The sequence below is a fragment of the Notamacropus eugenii genome, chromosome 4 (assembly GCF_028372415.1).
Source record: "Notamacropus eugenii isolate mMacEug1 chromosome 4, mMacEug1.pri_v2, whole genome shotgun sequence".
Classification (NCBI taxonomy): Eukaryota; Metazoa; Chordata; class Mammalia; order Diprotodontia; family Macropodidae; genus Notamacropus; species Notamacropus eugenii.
The window spans coordinates 210,622,934-210,642,819 of NC_092875.1; the positions used below are offsets into that span (position 1 = coordinate 210,622,934).

The following is a 19,886-nucleotide window of genomic DNA, read 5'->3' on the forward strand; positions in this document are numbered from 1 at the left end:
TATAAACAGCAAATGTATGGCAAGGTGAGAAATTAGGCCAGGTCTCATTGAAAGTTAGTAATTCTCAAGCATATGTGACTAGATGAAGCATATAAAGGGAATTTAAAAAGATCATCTGGCTAGGAGGCAGACAAATGAGGGCAGAGTTTGGAGGGGAAAGACACTGTAGCTGTTGAATTCCATTTATCCTGAGCATCTCTAAGGGGTCTATCCATTCTGTCCATGACCTTTAAGAGAATTTCCAGAGCAATAACTGCACCAAAGGCACAATTGTAGCCTTGTATTTGAAAAAAGTTTGTCTTCCTGAAGAACCACCTTAGGTATAAAGCTGGAAATAGCTTGCTTTTAAATTCCATATCAGTTTTCTATTTTGTTGCACTTTAGAGGGACACCAAGAAAAATTTACTGCTAAGGATTCATGAAATTTTTCTTCTAATGATAAAGATGACTTCTATATTGCTGACTTTGGTGATCTCCCAAAGAAGCATCTGATATGGTACAAAGTTTTTCCTCAAGTAACTACTTTTTATACTATTAAATGTAATGATGACAGAGCTATAGTGAAGACACTTGCTGCTAATGGGAGCAGGATTTGATTGCTCTAGCAAGGCTTAATTACAATTAGTACAGAGTCTTGGGGTGCCTCCAGAGAGGATAATCTATGAGAAAACATGTAAACAAGTGTTACAAATTAAGTATGCTGCCAATAATGGTGTACAAATAATGACTTTTGAGAGTAAAATAGAGTTAATGAAAGTTGCAAAAGCTCATTCAAAGGCAAAGCTGGTACTGAGGATTGTCACTGATGACTCCAAAGCTGTCTGCCATCTAAGGATTAAATTTAGTCCATGCTCAAAACTAGTATGCTACTCTTTGAGTGGGCAAAGGAACTGAATATTGGTGTTATTGAAGTCAATTTCCACATGGGAAGTGGTTGTACTGGTCCAGAAACCTTTATCTAATCAGTTTCTGATGCCCAATATGTCTTTCATCTGCAGGTGGATTTTGGTTTCAACATATATCTTCTTGATATTATTGTTGGTAAGAGGTAAAGCTTAAGTTTGAAGAGATCTCAAATGTAACCAAAACAGCACTGGACAAGGATTTTCCTTCTGACTCTGGAGTGAGGATCATAGCTGAACTAAACAAATCCTATGTTGCATAAGCTTTCACACTTGCAATTAACATCATTGCCAAAAATTTTGTATTAAGGGAACAGATAGGTTCTGATGAGGAAGATGAGGCAAATGACCAAAATTTTATGTACTGAATGATGGAGTATAAGGATCGTTTAATTGCATCCTGTTTGAACATACACATGTTAAATGTATTCTCCAAAAGAGACCCGAAGTATCGAGAAGTATTACTTTTCTAGCATATGGAGACCAAAATGATCAAATTGATGAATGCTGGGATTTACAGAGAAAGCATGTGAAAGACATGTATATTGCTGCTTTTCCTTCTACTTTCAATGGATTCCAGAGGCTCGCTATCTATAGTCTGATGTCTGGGCTGGCATGGCAATGCATGCAACAAATCAAGAACCAAGGTTTTCCAGCAGAAGTAGAGGATCAGGATATCAACACTTTGCCGTTGTCTTATGCTTGGGAAAGTGGAATGGAACATATCTTAAGAAACTGTACTTCAGCTAGTATTAATATATAGATGCTATTTGAAGCCATTAATAGCAAGTTTAACTTGAATTAGAGCATTTGGGGAGATCATTAACTTAATTATTGCTAGAGTTTCTAAAAATGTTTTAGGAATAGAGTTAGTTCAAATGCAACAATATGGAAGACTAAGAGATGGGGTCACTCTTACCTGTATTCCTATGGAAACTATTTGAATCTTTGTTTTATATGTACTTTTTTTCACTTTTCAAGTGTACTTCTAAAGATTGCCACTCACTTGCTAAGCAAGCATTTGTAACTTATCCAACTGCACAATAGAGTTGAGGTTAAAGGTATTGTAATCTGTTTTAAAATAAAAGTATATTGAAATAAAAAATGAATTAAAGCCATTTGTTAAGTAGTTACTGTGTGGCAGGCACACAGGTGGTTTTCTTTGCATTAGAAAGAAGAGAATGAATGGTATGGCTAAACCTTCAATCACAGAGATTTTCAAAAAACCTGAAGGTTCTTCAAAAAAGCTGTCAAACTATAAAACTTTCTCATTCATTTTCATGTGCTGTTTTATCATTATGGATAAACTAATACATCATTTTCTCTGTCCATGAATACTTTACTATTTTCTCTGAGGAAAAATCTATTCCCATAAATGTAAGTTTGTCTGATATTATAAAATGATGTCATTTCTAAAGTCCTGTCAAGACAAGGTAAGGTTTCTATTAATCATAACTCAGTTTTTGCTATATTATTTTGTAACTCCATACTTCATGACTAATAAGTTATTATAATTTTTAATCGTGGTATAATATGCAAACAATGTACACAGTAATGATGATCTCACATTATTCCTCCTTTTGGATGACACAGTTTATTCTTTGAAATGACTGAAGACACCATCTCTCTCTGTATTGAATGACAACCTAAAGTTGGCACTGGTGTCTAACCATTGTTTGTATTATGCATCAGACCACTGGTTGGTTGTTCAAACTGTCATTTGCTACAATAAATTTTGTGGGTCTCTCAGATCAAGGAGGTTTTAAAAATATGTAATTCTCAGGTGTACATTGAATCTTCTTTGAGAAGAATATTCAAACCTACTTTAACTAATTGAATGTCTTTTAGAAGCTATTAAACCCAGGAAGTGAATTAGACAGTCTTTCAAATTACCACTGGGAATAATATATTAAAAAAATCTTCTTCTGTGTAGCATTTTGTTTTTCTTTGTTTCAGCTACACTCTCTGCCAAAGGTTCTCATTTATGATGTACCTCGATTTTTGGAATGCCAATGTGCAAGGTTACCCATACTATCTTTGCCCCCATCACTACCTGTCCAAAGCTATATGACAATTCTTGAATTTTCTTGACAGCCTTAACTACACACTTCCTTTGATGCAAGCACTTAAGTGTGACTAACTGTCAGGCTTTTGAACTGAAGTCAAACACTATTTTTTTCCTACTTTGCTTCTGAAAATAAGGTTACTGAAATAGAAGTAAAAGCAGCAGACATATAACAAAGTTGTTTTTGTAAGTAACATAGGTTTAGATTTCCAAAACTGCCATACACAAAACTCTAATGATAACATCAAGATAGGAGTGAAAAAAAAAAAAAGACAAGCCCCAAGTATCTTTCACTGCAGAAAACTGTTTGGTCTTTAGAAAAGAAATAATGACAATTTTTACCCTCAGGATATAAAACATGATTTATATTGCTTTCACAAGTTCCTTTTTTTCAGTTATCTCATCCAACTAATTACAACATATTACATCAAATCCTTAAATCACATTTGACAGTTTAACTTTTTTTAACCCACAAGTTGAACTCTTGGAGGTTAAATATCCTTTATTCTGTTTCATTTTTGCTTGACTATAAGCTCTTTGGGGGCCAGTATTATATTATTTTTCATGAGATACATAGATTTAATGACAGAACAGTCTTAGAGGTCATTGATTCCAACTTCCTCACTTTATAGATGGAGATTTTGTAGTTTTACTGTCTGTTACAGTGAATTGCATAAAAAAGTTTCTTTAAAGAATACATACACACAAACACATACACACACACACACACATAGACACACATGTTTAAATTAAATTGAGTGGAATTTTGTGAGTCATGTATCAGTACAGAATTTAGATGCCTCACTAAGAATTTGCTGTTAAGTTAGCTGACTGAGGCCTAGAATCCTCTTGAATTTTCATTCAAAAAATATGTTTTTAACTATGGGGTGAGACAGGGCTTTCTATTCAGAGGTAGGTGAATATTTTTATGATTTACATATCTGCCAAGAAGATGAACTTTAGATAGTATGAAGACATTATAATAAAATGAACCTACTAGAATACTAATAATTAACCAATGTCTCCTATGTGCTAGGCACTGTACACTGTGTTAGGATAGAGGACAGAATGATCCCTAGTTTTGGATCAGGCAATTTTGGTTAAAAAATTTGCTTCAATACTGGCTATCAGTAAATCTTTCAACAAACTGCTTCACCTCTCTGAGTCTCTGCTCATTTATACAAAGAGGGTGTTGGACAACATAGATGTTAAGATCACTTCGCCTTTCAAATCCTGTGATTCTATAATCCTAGGAAATCAAAACTCATGCTTAGAAAAAAAAATCTAAGTTCTATTTATTGTTATTATTACTACTGATAATCATAATGTACAGAATAGCTCAATTTTTATGCCTTTTTGCATTTTGAATATGTATTGAATTGATTGTGCTCAAATATTCAAACAGATTTTATTTATCTATTTAGATTTTCCCTCCAATATGCAAATTATGTTTTGTTTTTTTTAATCCAATCCTGTGAGACTAAATCATGTCTTCCCAAAAGGTCATCATAAAAGGACCCTTCAGTATTCTTGTGACCTTCTTTCCTTTTTTATGACAGTTTCTTAACAATGAAACACAAGCTATGTGACCAGTCATCTTTTGGATCATTCATTTTCCTGGTGACAGACTTTAGTCTCTTGGTCCTGTCTGCCTGCCTTTCGGGAATCTGTCTCAATGTCCTATTGCTGTATGATCTAAATGCAAAACAATGCCATGATGTGGATATTCTGCCCAGTGATGTGAACATCAAGCAACCTATTCAATCCTGCCTGCTCACTGTCAGCAAATCTTTTCCCTATCTTCTTTCTTGGTCTAACCAAGTTCTTTCAGTTGCTCCACATGACATTGATAATAGCTAACTTATAGACTGTCCATTGGTTATCTCTTGCTCTCCATCAGTGATTGGTTTACTTTTATCTAGTCATATATTTCTCTGATGATATTCTTTAAGATTGCTTTTTTCATAGCTGCTCCTTATTTATGATATAATATTTTCTTAGTAACTTAGGCTGAAATTTATCCCCTTAGTCCTAATCCATTCTTCTCACACTAAAATTTAGGTCATGAAAAAGCTCCCTAGATCTCACTTGTTGTCTTGCACAGTATAAAAATTTGAGGTGTTAGATTCTATATCACAGAGCAAGTAGAAGAAGAAAATACTAAATTTGCAATAGTTTTCTAGTACTGATCAATTGAAAAAGCATGGAAAAAATGTAAATTACAAAATATTCTAAAACATAGAAAGTTTTATTAATTTCAGGTGCATACTGTAATTTGCCTTAGATGAAGTATTTCTAGTAGTTCTGACTCATTAAAGAGATAAGAAAGATACATAAATTAAGAAAGAGTTTATAGTTACATTATAATTACCTTGTTTAAGTGCAAATAAGACTTCTCAAGTCCTTGAAAAGGACTTCTTTTCTCTTCCTAAAATACCATGTAAAAACAATACTTATTTGAATGACCACGAATTTTTGAATTACTAAAATATGAAGGAATAAAATTTTATTCTTTTTAAATGCCCACTGTTTGCCATCCATTGTATTTATGGTTTGAGGAAGATCTAAAGACAAACATGGCATAGTTTCTAGGCCTTAGTTATAGGGGAAGTAAGATTTATATACAGATAAAGATAATCTGTTTTGGGATATAATACATGTATAAGAGGAATGTGTGACAAGATGAGAAGAAATCAATTTTAATCTGGAGAACTATCATTCCTGCTAAATTTCTTTCAAGTTTTAATTGCTCAGTTCTAGTCCTCACTTCTGAATCACAAAATCATGAAAAACAACAAAGACAAAATATTACACAAAAGAGCTAAGTACATTTCTGTTCTCTATTTGAATTGCTTTCCCCCATGAAATTGGAGAAAACCAGTAGTCAGTAGAACATTCATTTATTAAATGTTTATTGATTGAACACCAATTATGCATAAGGTTCTTTGTTAAACCCAGGGACTATACAGTTAAAAATTGTAGCCTTGCCCACAGGGAACTTCTGATCAAATAAGAACTTAAGAAAGTTTTGAACTATTATTCAAGGACAATACACTAAAAGGAAAAGAAATAGTCAAATGAAACTAAATGCAAATGTGACAAGAGAAGGATCACTTTCAACTATAAGAATCTGAGAAGGCACAGAAACAAATATTTAGAGTTGGAAGGAGTCTTTAGCAAGTTAGCTAGTCTAATTGTCTTATTTTGCAGATAAGAAAACTGAGTTCTCAAGAAGTTAATTGACTAAGCCAAGTTACATGGTAGCAGAGCAGAGCAAAGCCTAACCCACAAACTGAAATTTCAGATCCAGAATTCCTTGGTTTTGCAATACTTCATATAGAAGGTGCTACCTCAAATAGTGAAGGGGCAAGATGAGATTAGGATTTATCTACTCATTTGATTTGCCTAAAATATGGACTAATATGAAATAAGACTGGAGAATTCAGTGGAACCAGAATGTTAAGGTATAAAATGTTAGGCTAATGAGCTGATATTTTTTCACTATAGGAAATAAAATGTCATTGAAGGATTTTTTGTGGAGAGATAATGACATAGTGAGATCTTTGCATTTTAGCAAATATTTTTCACTAATTAATAAAACTAATTGATTAATAATTCAGAGTTAGACGATGTCTACTTTATGTCTGACACTATGCTATATGTTGGGAGGAACAAAGAAAGGCAAAGGATATTTCTTGTCCTCAATGAGTTTATAATCTAATCAGAGAAGACAATACATAAAAATTGCTGAAAGAGGGAAAAATAGGGTACTCTGGAGCATGATGGAAATCTTGAATTCCAGGGTGGGAAATGATCTGAAGAGGTGTGAAGTACAGAGCTGATTTTGTCTTGCAGAATGAAGAATTTCTGCAGATCATGATGTCTAGGAGAGTATCTAGGTAAGAAATAATGAACTAGTCCCCTGAGTGCTCTCTCAAATAGAGGATCTAGGAGAAAGTCCCAGAAGTCAACTCTCCTCACCAATTAGCCTCCAACTGCAGAGGAGGTGTTGATGAGGTCTGAGTTTCAGAGATGATTTCATCTTGCAGAGTAATGAATTTCTGGAAATCATGAGAGTGGTCAGATGGGTAATAATGTGTGCAAGAAGTTTATGGGAAAAAGAGATTGTGAGGGCAAAGACTGGAGACATGGTTACCATCAAGGAAGATATTTCAATAGTCTGAATAAGAGATAATGAGTAATTCAAGTGGGTCAAAAAGGTGGTAATTGAAAAGGAAAAAGGAAAGATGTCAAAGATGCAGAGTAGGGAAAATTGTTAAGTACTGGTAACTGAATGGATATGAGGATGAGTTAGACCAGGGCTTCTTTATATTTTGATTCTGTGTATGTCATAGATCTCTTGGGAAGTCTGATGAATCTCTTTTTAAAATATTTTTTAAAAGTTATAATGAAGGAAATGCTTAATTTCAGGTAAAGGTTGATGAAAATAAAGATGCAATTTCCCCCCTCATCCAAATTGTCAGACTTTCTGAAACCCATCCATAAACCTTAGGTTAAGAACCCCTAAGCTATAGGAAAGTCAAACTATGAAGTTTCAAGCCTGAATGATTGGGAGTCCTTCTATCAAAAGAAATAAAGATACTGAGGGAAAAGTCCTTCTATCGAAAGAAATCAACATATTGGGAGAAAAAGGTCTGACTTTGGAGTTACCATAAGTTCAATGTTGGATGTGTTCAATCTGAAATGCTGGTGAGGCATACATTTGAATACATCTAGCAGAAAGAGCTCAGGAGACAAATTGATGTTTGATATGTGTAGGAGTTATTAGCATAGTAATCACTGAAATCATAAAAGTGGATGAGATCATCTAGAAAGAGAAGTTAAAAAGATAAGAAGGTCAAACATGAAGCTTTGGGGTATATCTAGAATTATGGAGTAAGAAAAGGATAATGAATCCCAGCAAGATATTGAGCAGGAGTAAAATAAGTAGGAGGATATTCAGAAGAGAAGCTTGTCAAAGAAGCCAAAGGAGAAGAATACCACACAAAAGGGCATATCAAGTGTCAGATATTATGAGAAGCTCAAGGAAGATGACAGCTGAGAAAAAGACATTAGACTTTATACCCTTAGCAGCCTTGGAAAGAACAGTTTCAACGAAAAGCTAAAAGTGAAGGTCAGAATATATAGGGATAAGGGCTAATGATAAGGGAATGGGTTTAGGGAGCATAGATTACGTTCTCTCAAATTCAGCAATGTAAGGGAATAAGAAATAAAGGTACAATAGCTTGAGAGGTAAAAAAGTAGAGGGTATTTGGAGGAGTTGTATGTAAGTGTACATATTGTTTTTTTTAAAATAGTAATACTTGAGTATACCCAAGGGAAGAGTTAGCAGAAAGGGAAAAGGATTGAATATGAGGAAGAGAGGGCACAGGCAAGAGCATAAAGTACAACCAAAGGAGAAAATACACAATCAAGGGAGTAAATATAGCTCAAGAGGGGAAGGAAAGACACTGCAAGTAGTAAACTTCAGCAAGGAGGGTCAAGTTATCATTTAGACAATAGCAATGAAGAAAGGGTAGAAGAAGGGAGAGAAATGATTTGAGATATGATAGAAAGGGATAGGAGAACATAGGTGGCATAGTGGATAGAATGCCAGGTCTGGAGTTGGAAAAACCTAAGCTCAAGTTTGGACTCAGATACTTACTATGTGACCTTGGACAAATTACTTAACCGTTTACCTCAGTTTCCTCATCTGTAATATGAGTTGGGGAAGGAAATTCAAACTACTCTAGTATCTTTGTCAAGAAAACCACAAATGAGGTCACAAAATGTCATTCATGGCTGAAATGAGTCAACAACAATGGAAGGAGGAATAAATAAGTTTGTAACTGATAAACTTAATTTTTTCATTCAGTTAAAAATTAACATCATCTGTTCAGATAAGAGCATGGGGATAGTACATCAGTCAATCAACAAACATGTTGACTACTACATATCAAACTTTCATTTAAGGTATAAAGAAAGGCAAAAGACCACCCCTGCTCTCAAGGAGCTAACAATCTAATAGTGGAAGACCACACTTAAAAGGAAATAAATAGTGAGGGGAGCAGGTCATTATGAAATCCAGAAGAATGCAGCTTGGTGGGAAATGATTGGAAGGATGGACAAAGGACCCTCCAGAATTCTCCTTTCCACCATCCACCCTCTCCAGTCAGAAGACAGAGAAGAATAGGGGCAAAAGGTACTGTCTATATGGAGGTTCCAGGCTCTGTGTAATCTTGTAAGATGATGAGTTTCCTGACAGCATGATCAAATACAGAGTATAGAAGACATAAAAATGGTTGTCATCCAGTAACTGGTCCAAGTTTTAATAAGCATATTTTTTATAGTTGACTATCAAGTCAGCTTTCTAAACTTCTTTCCATAGGAATAAAAAAGTCGTATGTAGGTTTTAAGTTAAGGTTGAGATTAGTTAGGAAGCAAGAGCAGAAAGATAAGGAAACAAGAGTGAGAGGCAGTGCGAAATTATAATAGGGAATACTGTGGTTAAGGTTATCAATAGAGTGTACCCAAATTGGACTGAGGATGATAAACTTTGAAGACTAAGAAAAGATTAAGAGACAAGAAAAATCAATTAAGTCACAGATGAAATTTAGGAGGGTTACAACAATGGGAAAGGTGAAAAGATAGGTGATTGACATCAAACGAGAGAATTTTAGAGTTTGTATGTATATGATGACTAAAACTGAATAAAGATTCACACTATGCAAATTGGAAGATTGGTCAAATAAAAACAAGAGGGTCATTCATGTGAATATTGATTGAACTCTTTAAAAATAATAACTATTGTTGGATGGATTATGAAATTGTAGGCCAACTGAAATGAATTAAACCTCACATCCTATTGGGAAGAAAGAGCCAAATGATTAGGAAAGATAGAGAGAGAGCTGAAAATTAGCAACAAGGAGAAAAAAAATAGGTAGAATAATTCAAGAATTGATTCTTCTGTGGGTTTGTGGATCAGAATATGTTTGTTTTCTACATTTTAGCATGACAAAGGTGTGTTAACTTCTAAATAAAGACAACTGAGAAGGCCCCACAAATGAGGAAATTTCACTTATGGTGTACCCAATGACGAAATTCTAAATTCTCATTCTTTTTTTTAAAAAATCTATTTATTTATTTTTCATTTTCAACATTCGTTTTTATAAGATTATGAGATCCAAATTTACCCCCTTTCTACTCTACCCCTCTCCAAACAGCATACATTTTGATATAGGCTACACATGTACAATCATATTAGACATATTCCCACATTAGTCATGTTGTAAAAGGAGAATCAGAACAAAAGAGAAAAAAATATGAGGAAGAAAAAGAAAGAGGGCAAGTAGTATACTTTGATCTACATTCAGACTCCATTGTTCTTTCTCTGGATATAGATAGCATTTTCCATCATGAAACTTTAGGAATTGTCTTAGAGCACTGTATTGCCAAGAAGAGCTAAGTCTATAAGTCAGTCATCAAGCAATGTGGCATTACTGTGTACAGTGTTCTCAGCATCAGTTCATGCCAGTCTTGCCGGATTTTTCTGAAGTCTAACTGCTTACCATTTCTTAAGAACTACTATAAATATTTTTGGACATGTGGGTCCTTTTCCCTTTTTTATAATCTCTTTGGGATACAAACCTAGTAATGGTATTGCTGGGTTAAAAAGCATGCACATTACTCTCTAGAGTAGTTGGATCATTTCAAAATTCCACCAACAATGCATTAATATTCCATTTTCCCCACATCTCCAATATTTATAATTTTCCCTTATTGTCATATTAACCAGTCTGATAAGTGGTGCCTCAGAGTTTTTTTTTTTAAATTTGCATTTCTCTAATCAACAATGATTTAGAGAATTTTTTCCCGTGATGATAGATAGCTTTAATTTCTTCATCTGAAAACTGTCTGTTCATATCCTTTAACCACTTATCAATTGAGGAGTGACTTGTATTTTTGTAAGTTTGACTAAGTTCTCCATATATTTTAGAAATGAGTCCTTTATCTGGGATACTGACTAGAGAATTTCTACTTCTCTTATAATCTTGGTTGAATTGACATTGTTTGTGGAAAAACATGTTAATTTAATGTAATCCTAAATTCTCAATTCTATAGTTTACCACAACAGTTAGTCACAAAAATTGTTGAAGAGAGGTACTAAAATGAAGATAACAGTCAAAGAGAAGGTTATCCTCAAACAAGTATGTGATAAAACAGTCCAGATTCAAAAATTTATTGACAAAGTAGAATGATAGAATTTTCTGGATTTTGGGTGCTAGAAGAAGGTCCTCAATCTATGGTTGCCATTTCCTATGTAGGTAATGCACATCTGCTATTGTCTGAAACTTTCAGTATTAAAGAGTTGCCTGGGGCAATAATAGTTTAATTGATTTGCTCCAGGGTAATAGTCAGTACCTATCAGCAGAGAATCCTTTCTCTGAAGTTGATTCCCTATCCATTTCTCCATGTTGCTACAAGCGTCAAAAAGAATAAGAAGTCTAAGAAGAAAAAAAATAAAGTTCTTCACTTTGATTCAAGAAGACAAAATCACAAGTGAAATACAAGATAGAGGTGATATTGTGTCAGGTTAGGTCAACAAATTTCTACTAGGTTCTTGGAGCTATGTTAATTGCTGAGGATACAAATAGAAGAAAGATACTTCAAAACAACAACGTAAAGCTTTCCTACTCTCAAGGGGTTCACAAAATAATGGGAGAGATAAAATGCAAACTATGAAAAACACGTTTATATGTATGATGAGATATTCATGAGATGAAAGGCATTACCATTAAGAAGAACCAAGAAAGGGTATTTGTAGGGGAGAGCTTTGGGTTGGGACTTCAGGGAAATTGAGGAAGCCAGGAAGTATAGGTGAGGAGGGAGAGATTTTCAGGAATAGAAATCATCAATAATTAAAATTTTTAAAGTTGAGAGAGGGAATATAATGTACGAGGAATGAAAGAAAGTCAATATTACTGTTTATCAGAGTATATGATGGGGGAGGAGGGTATAAGATGACTGGGAAAGGGAGGTAAAATCAAGATGGTGGAGCAGGAAGAAGAAGTACAGATTACCACTCTCACCAAAACTCCTCCACAAAGATTTAGTCAATGTACTAGACTGAAATCTAGTCAGAGAAGCCATGAAAACATCACAGCTCATCACTTTTACAGGTCAGAGAGGTAGGGGGAGATAGGTAGAGAATTCTGTAGACACTGGGAGCTGGTTAGGAGAGGACCATACCTCCTACACAATGCTTAGAGACAGAAAGCTAGCCAGCCAAGACTCAGCACCAGGGCAACAAACACATTAATCTGAAGAAATTCTATAGTAAAGGGTGGCTTAGTCACCTACTATCCCATCCCCCGAAGGACTGAAAAGGACATCTTATAAATAAAATTAATAGAGAGAAGCAATTATTAGTAGGCTGTAAAAATGTTATGAGCAAGAAACAAATCTGGAAGTAAACAGTAATTATATGGGTCTGATGTTAACAGCAAAGTATGGACTTGGTTGTAGATTCCAGACCAGAATGGAAGAAAAGCAGGGCAGGAGTCCCAGATCAAAGTTAGCCTGGGTTTCATTTATTCTGAAACTGCAGAATCTTCTAATAGGATAATAGTGACTCAGTCCATTAGCAATCCATTGAAACACATAATGAGAAACAGATGAACAGATTCAGGTGTGGGTCAGAAACTTGCAGATCTTAGACCAGGAGTACAGCAAAGAAATCTCATCCCAATCACATCACTTTGGGAACACTAAAGGCTTTTAGCCTCTTAACCTAAGACGTGAAAAAGATAGAAAGATGTAAAAGGAGAGATGTTCAAGACAGATATTTCTACTAGAAGTACTTGGAGCCTAGCACAAACGTAAGAACTAAAATTAAGAAGTAAATTAGAAAAAAGAACAAATAAAAAGCAATCCCAACATAAATTAGTATTATATTGGCAGATTCTCAAGGTATAAATTCAGAAGAAAAGTATGGCTAGAACACAACTCTAAACAAAGCCTCAAAGGAAAATTTAATTTGAACCCAAGTCCAATAAGAATTCCTGCAAGAGTCAAAGTAAGATTATTTTTTAGTTAGTGAAAAATGTATTTGACAAAAAAAATGAGAGCAGTTCAGAAACAAATGGAAGAAGAAATGGTGGCTACAGAAGAAAATTATTTTTAAAAAGTTAATAGCTTTTAAAAAGTTGTACAAAATCTTTTCCAAAAAAAAATGTCTGAAAATTAGAATGGGCCACATAGAAACTAATGATTTCATGAAATATCAAGTAATTTTAAAACCAAGGCAAAAAATGGAACAAAGAGAAGAAAACGTGAGGTAGTTCATATTAAAAAACAAAAAAAAAACCCTGCTGACCTGTAGAACAGACTTAGAAGAGATGATTTAAAAATCATAACCTGATGGGTATGACCCAAAAAAGGGTCTAGCTATCATTCTTCAAAAAAACAAAGCAAAACAAGGGGCAGAGCCACGATGGTGGAGTAAAAAGACACACATACAAAAGGTCTCCACACACAGCCCAAAAAATACCTGTACAGAGGAACTCTCAACAAATTTTGGAGCAGCAGAAGTGGAAAACAACAGAGTGGAGGAGATTTCCAGCCCAGGGTGACCTGAAAGGCCCACAGGAAACATCTGTTGCACCAGATGCGGAGTGGAGCCTAGCCCAGCCTTAGCGGTGCAGCTCTTGAACAGCCCTTAAGGGTGGAATCTCCACTTGCGGAATCCCCAGTCCCAGTAGCAGCAGTTTGCAGATCCCTCAACCTACAGGTGCCAAGGGTCAGTGATGGGGTTTTTACAGCTGACCAGGAAGGGAGAAGGGCTTTCCATAGCTCCAGCCTAAGGCAGCCACCACAGAGGCCATATAGGCAGGTGGCCACATTGGTAGGCACAGCAACCAGACCATTACTAGAGCATAAAAACCTCTGGGGGCATTGAAGAGCTGAGTCTTGCCTCAGCCCTGTGTGGAGGCCCTAAGGGAGTTGGTCTTTGTCTCACACTGAATGGCAGCCCTGCCCACCTAGTTTATCTGAAAATCAGCCCCCAGTGCTGACTTGGCAAAACTGGAGGCCAGGTGGCTGTGGAGAGGTAACTGCTAAGATTCTGGGCACAAAAATCCCTCTCCACTTCCAGACTAGTACATGCTTGATAGTGCCACCTTGGAGGAACTGAGATTGCACAGATTCCCAGAGTATACCCTACTCTTGACAAAGGACCCAAAAGTCTACTAACTGATTGGGAAAATGCCCAAAATAGGGGAAAAAAATAAGACTATAGAAGGTTACTTTCTTGGTGAACAGATATTTTCTCCCATCTTTTCAGATGAGGAAGAACAATGCTTACCATCAGGGAAAGACATAAAAGTCAAGGCTTCTGTATCCCAAACATCCAAAATAAATATTCAATGGGCTCAGGACATGGAAGAGCTCAAAATGGATTTTGAAAATCAAGTAAGAGAGGAGGAGGAAAAAGAACAGGGAAGAGAAATGAGAGAGATGAAAGAAAAACATGAAAAGCAGGTCAACACCTTGCTAAAGGAGACCCAAAAAAATGCTGAAGGAAATAACACCTTGAAAAATAGGCTAACTCAACTGGCAAAAGAGGTTCCAAAAGCCAATGAGGAGAAGAATGCTTTAAAAAGCAGAATTAACCAAATGGAAAAGGAGGTTCAAAAGCTCACTGAAGAAAATAGTTCTTTCAAAATTAGAATGGAACAGATGGAGGGTAATGACTTTATAAGAAACCAAGAAATCACAAAACAAAACCAAAAGAATGAAAAAATGGAAGATAATGTGAAATATCTCATTGGAAAACCAACTGACCTGGAAAATAGATCCAGGAGAGACAATTTAAAAATTATGGGACTACCTGAAAGCCTTGATCAAAAAAAGACCCTAGGCATCATCTTTCATGAAATTATCAAGGAAAACTGCCCTGATATTCTAGAACCAGGGAGCAAAATAAATATTGAAAGAATCCACCAATCACTGCCTGAAAGAGATCCAAAAAGAGAAACTCCAAGGAACAGTGTGGCCAAATTCCAGAGTTCCCAGGTCAAGGAAAAAGTATTGCAAGCAGTTAGAAAGAAAACAATTCAAGTATGGTGGAAATACAATCAAGATAACACAAGATCTAACAGCTTCTACATTAAGGGATCAAAGGGTGTGGAATATGATATTCCAGAAGTCAAAGGAACTAGGACTAAAACCAAGAATCACTTACCCAGCAAAACTGAGTATAATACTTCAGGGGAAAAAATGGTCTTTCAGTGAAATAGAGGACTTGCAAGCATTCTTGATGAAAAGACCAGAGCTGAAAAGGAAATTTGACTTTGAGACATAAGAATCAAGAGAAGCATCAAAAGGTAAATAGCAAAGAGAAGTCATATGGGACTTACTAAAGTTGAACTATTTACATTCCTATAGGGAAAGACAATATTTGTAACTCTGGAAACTTTTTTCAGTAACTGGGTAGTTGGTGGGATTACACACACACACACACACACACACACATGCACACTCACACACACAGAAAGAGAGACAGAGCACAGGGTGAATTGAATGGGATGGGATCATATCTTAAAATAATGAAATTAAGCAGTGAGAGAGAAATATATTGGGAGGAGAAAGGGAGAAATGGAATGGGGCAAATTACCTCTCATAAAAGAGGTAAGTAAAAGACTTTTCAGTGGAGGGAAAAAGGGGGGAGATGAGAGAGAAAACATGAAGCTTACTCTCATCACATTCAACTAAAGGAAGGAATAAAATGCACACTCATTTTGGTATGAAAACCTATCTGGCAATACAGGATAATGGGGGAGAAGGGGATAAGCAAGGTGGAGGGGATAATGGAAGGGAGGGCAGTGGGAGGAGGGAGCACTCTTGGGGAAGGATAGGATCAAAAGAGAGAATAGAAGAAATGGGGGGCAAGATAGGATGCAGGGAAATATAGTTAGTCTTATACAACAGAACTATTATGGAAGTTATATGCAAAACTACACAGATATGGCCTATATTAAATTGCTTGCCTTCCCAAAGGGAATGGTTGGGGAGGGAGGGATGAAGAGAAGCCAGAACTTAAAGTTTTAGGAACAACTCTTGAGTATTGTTCTTGCAACTAGGAAATAAGAAATACAGGCAATAGAGTATAGAAATTTATCTTGCCCTTCAGGACAAAAGAGAAGATGGGGATAAGGGACAGAAGGGATGTTAGAAGGCAGGATAGGTTGGGGATAGGGGTAATTAGAATGCTGGGCATTGTGGGGTGGGGGGAGGGGAGAAATGGGGAGAAAGTTTGCAACCCAAGATTTTGTGGCAACGAATGTTGAAACTTAAATAAATAAATTTACAAAAAAACAAAAACAAAAACAAAAAAATCCAAACCACAACAAACAAACTATAAAAGGAAATTTATCAAATCTCTCAGAACTGGAGGGCAAAATACAAATTAAAAGAAGAATCCATCATTCATATTGTGAAAGAAGCTCCAAAATGAAAATACCTAATGTTATAGCCAAAATCCAGAGCTCAGAAGGGAAAAAAACCAAACAAACAAACAAAGAAAAATACATTACATGCAGCCTGAAATAAAGAATTCAAGTGCTGAGGAACTGCAGGCAGAATCACACAAGATTTATCAGCCACCATGTTAAAGAAACACAGAGCATGTAATGATATTCCAGAAGGCAAAGGAACTAGACTCAGCAAAGAATAACTTACCCAGTAAAACCGATTAAAATACTAAGGGCTAAGGGGAGGAACAGAAGAAAAAGAGAGAATTGTCAAGTACTCTAGAGGAGAATAAAAGAACTGAGAAGGAAATTTGATATATAAATGGAAGAGTCAAGAGAAGCATAAAAAGAATACAGAGGTAAACACGAGTAAGTAGTCATAAGGAGTCATAAGGAGAAACATTAAGTGTTTCTATTCAAATATAGATAAATGATAGGTGTAGCACCTCAAACTCTATCATCATTAGGAGTTGTACAGAGAGTCTATTTAAACAAAGGATGAGGTAATAATGTTAATGCTTTGGTAATTTTTGAAGAATGAAAAGGGAAGGGAAGAGTAATGTTTTGGGGGAAGGGAGAAGAGAGAGAAAGAATGAAGAAAGTTATCTTACATAAATGGAATGCACAAATAAACAAAAAGGAGGAAGAAGGTAGTGAGGAAGGAAGAGAACCAAATTACCAGTACCAAAAATGCAAATAAAACTTTAAATTCATGACTAATGAATAATTAATAGCAATTTTGAAAGATATTTCACCCAACTAAATACCAACAAAACTTACGATCTAAATGAAATGAATGAATATTTAGAAAAAAAAATCCCTGATAAGAACAGGAAAATGAAGTACCCTTTCTTAGAAAGTAACCCTTTCTGAGAAAAAAAGATTTTGAACAAGCCAGAAGTAAGCTCCCAAAGGGGGAAAAAAGAGAAGCAGATAAATTTACTAGTGAATTCTACCAAACATTTAAAAAAAATTAATTCCAATAGTGCATAAACTTTTTAGTAAAAATTAGAAGAGCGTTGATCCTAGCAAATTCCTTTGATGACTCAAATATGGGTTTGATGTCTCAACCATGGAGGATAAAACAGAAAAAAAAAAAACCAAAACTATACCAAAATCTCTAATGCATATTGATGCAAAAATTTCAAATAAAATGCTAGCAAGCAGACTACAGCAACACATTTCAATGATCATACACTAATAGGATGAATTTATATCAAGAATGCGGGACTCATTCAAAATTAATAAGAACTATAAAAATAATTGAATGCATTACTAATAAAAACAACAAAAACATGATTATGTCAATAGATGCAGTAAAAACTTTTGACATATTAGCTTTGACAAAACCTACGACAATATTAACTTCTTTCAAAAACATTAGAAAGTGCAAGAAGAAACAGAGCTTTACTTAAAATGAGAAGTAGTATATATCTAAAACCAAAAACCAACATTATCTATAATGGATTTAAGCTAGATGACCTTTCAGTAAGATCTGGGGCAAAACAAGAATGTCGTTTATCATTACTAATATGCAATACAGTGCTAGAAATTCTGGTTATAAGATGATTACAAAAATAAACTAGAAGAATAAGTATAGATGAAGAGGAAAAATCCGCATTATTATACCTTGTAGATTATATTATGGTTTGATTTGAGAAACATAGAAAATCAATTAAAAAAAACTAAAAGAAACAAAAATTTCAACAAAGTTTCAGTATATAAAATAAACCAACAGGAATCATCAGCATTTCTGTATGTTACCAAAAAAAATCTAAATGGAGGAGACAGAAAAAGAAATTCCATTTAAAATAACTGTAGATAACATCAAACTACAGATAGTATAAAAAACTTGGGAATCTATTTGCCAAGACATGGACACACAGGAATTATATGAACACAGTTACAGCTCACTTGACATAAAGGCATATAAGTGCTTGGTGAAATATCAATTGTTTATGGATAGCAACAGTTCTGAGATACCACTCCCCACACACCAGATTGGCAAAGTGGACAAAAAAGAAAAATTACAAATGCTGGAGGAGTGGTGGGAAAACATGTACATAAACACATAGTTGGTGGAGCTGTGAACTGGACCAGGCATTCATTCTGGAAAAAAAATTCAGAACTATGCCCTCATATCCATTAAATTGTGCAAACCCTTTGACCCAATAAACCCACTCTTAGGTCTGTACCTCAAAAAGACCAAAGAGGAAAAGGAATTTTATGTATAAAAATGTTTATAATAAGACTTCTCATGGTTTCCAACAATTGGAAACTAATCAAGTGAGGAGTGACTGAATAAGCAACTTTGAATGACAGGAACTCTGATCAAGATAATGATCAACCACGAGTTCAAAGAATCTTGATGAAACATGCTATTATCCTCCAGACAGAGAACTGATGAACTCACATCACAGACTGAAGCATTTTCTTTCTCCTTTTTGGTGACATGTTTGATGCAGGAATTTGTTTCACTTGACTATACATACTTGTAACACATTTCATTTTTTGATTTTCTCAATAATTGAAAGAGGGGGAGGGAAGGAGAGAATTTAAAAGGGAAAATGAAATTGAATGAAAGTACCCTGTCAAGGTAAGAGGGGGCCAGGTTTTGAAGAGCTTTAAAGTCAAATAAAGATACTTTATTTTATCAGTTGGTAGTAGAAAGTCACTAGAGTTTATTAAAAATGGGGTAATATAGTAAGACTTATTCTTGAGAAACATTAATTTCGCCAGGGAATGGAGAATGTACTAGAATGGGAAATATTTGATGTAGGGAGAACAACCAGATTATTGCACTTGTGCAGGTGGAAAGTGATGAGGTAAAGGTATGAGGTAATAGTGTGGGGTTAGTGTCAGAGAATGGAAGATAAAATTGTCAGGACTTGGATGTCAGGCTGTGAGAAAGAATGAAGATTTAAAAATGTGAATCTGGGTGAATGGAAAGCTGTGATGCCCTTACCAGTAGTAATTCATGTGAAATATGGCAGTTTGAATGGACTGAAAACATCAGATTAATTTGTTGTTGTTTGTCTTTTGCGTTTGAAGAGGACCATGACATCAGGGAAATGATAACATGACTTGCAGTTGACTTTGATTTGAGTGAAGGAGGGCTGTGCAAGGTCATTGGCTTTACTTTCTCCTCCAGAGCCATCTGGAACCAGTGACCAGATATTCATCAGGATGACTAGAGATGGTTCAGGATGCAATGGGAGACCCTGGCCTCCCCTTGACTTGGGCTAAGGTCTTTTCAGGTACTCCCACAGAATGAGATAACACCCATTCAGAAAATGGAATTCTTTAAGAAGTGTGTCAAGGAAATGGCCCCTTTAATTAGAACAAAAAAATCAAGTTGGGAGGAGAATACCCTCAGAGTTGCTGTTCTGA

At 35.3% G+C, this 19,886-nt stretch overlaps 1 pseudogene; it reads left to right on the plus strand.

Moving 5' to 3' along the window:
* Positions 1 to 431: 431 nt before the first annotated feature.
* Positions 432 to 1,665, plus strand: LOC140502415 (ornithine decarboxylase pseudogene; annotated as a pseudogene).
* The last annotated feature ends 18,221 nt before the right edge of the window (positions 1,666 to 19,886 follow it).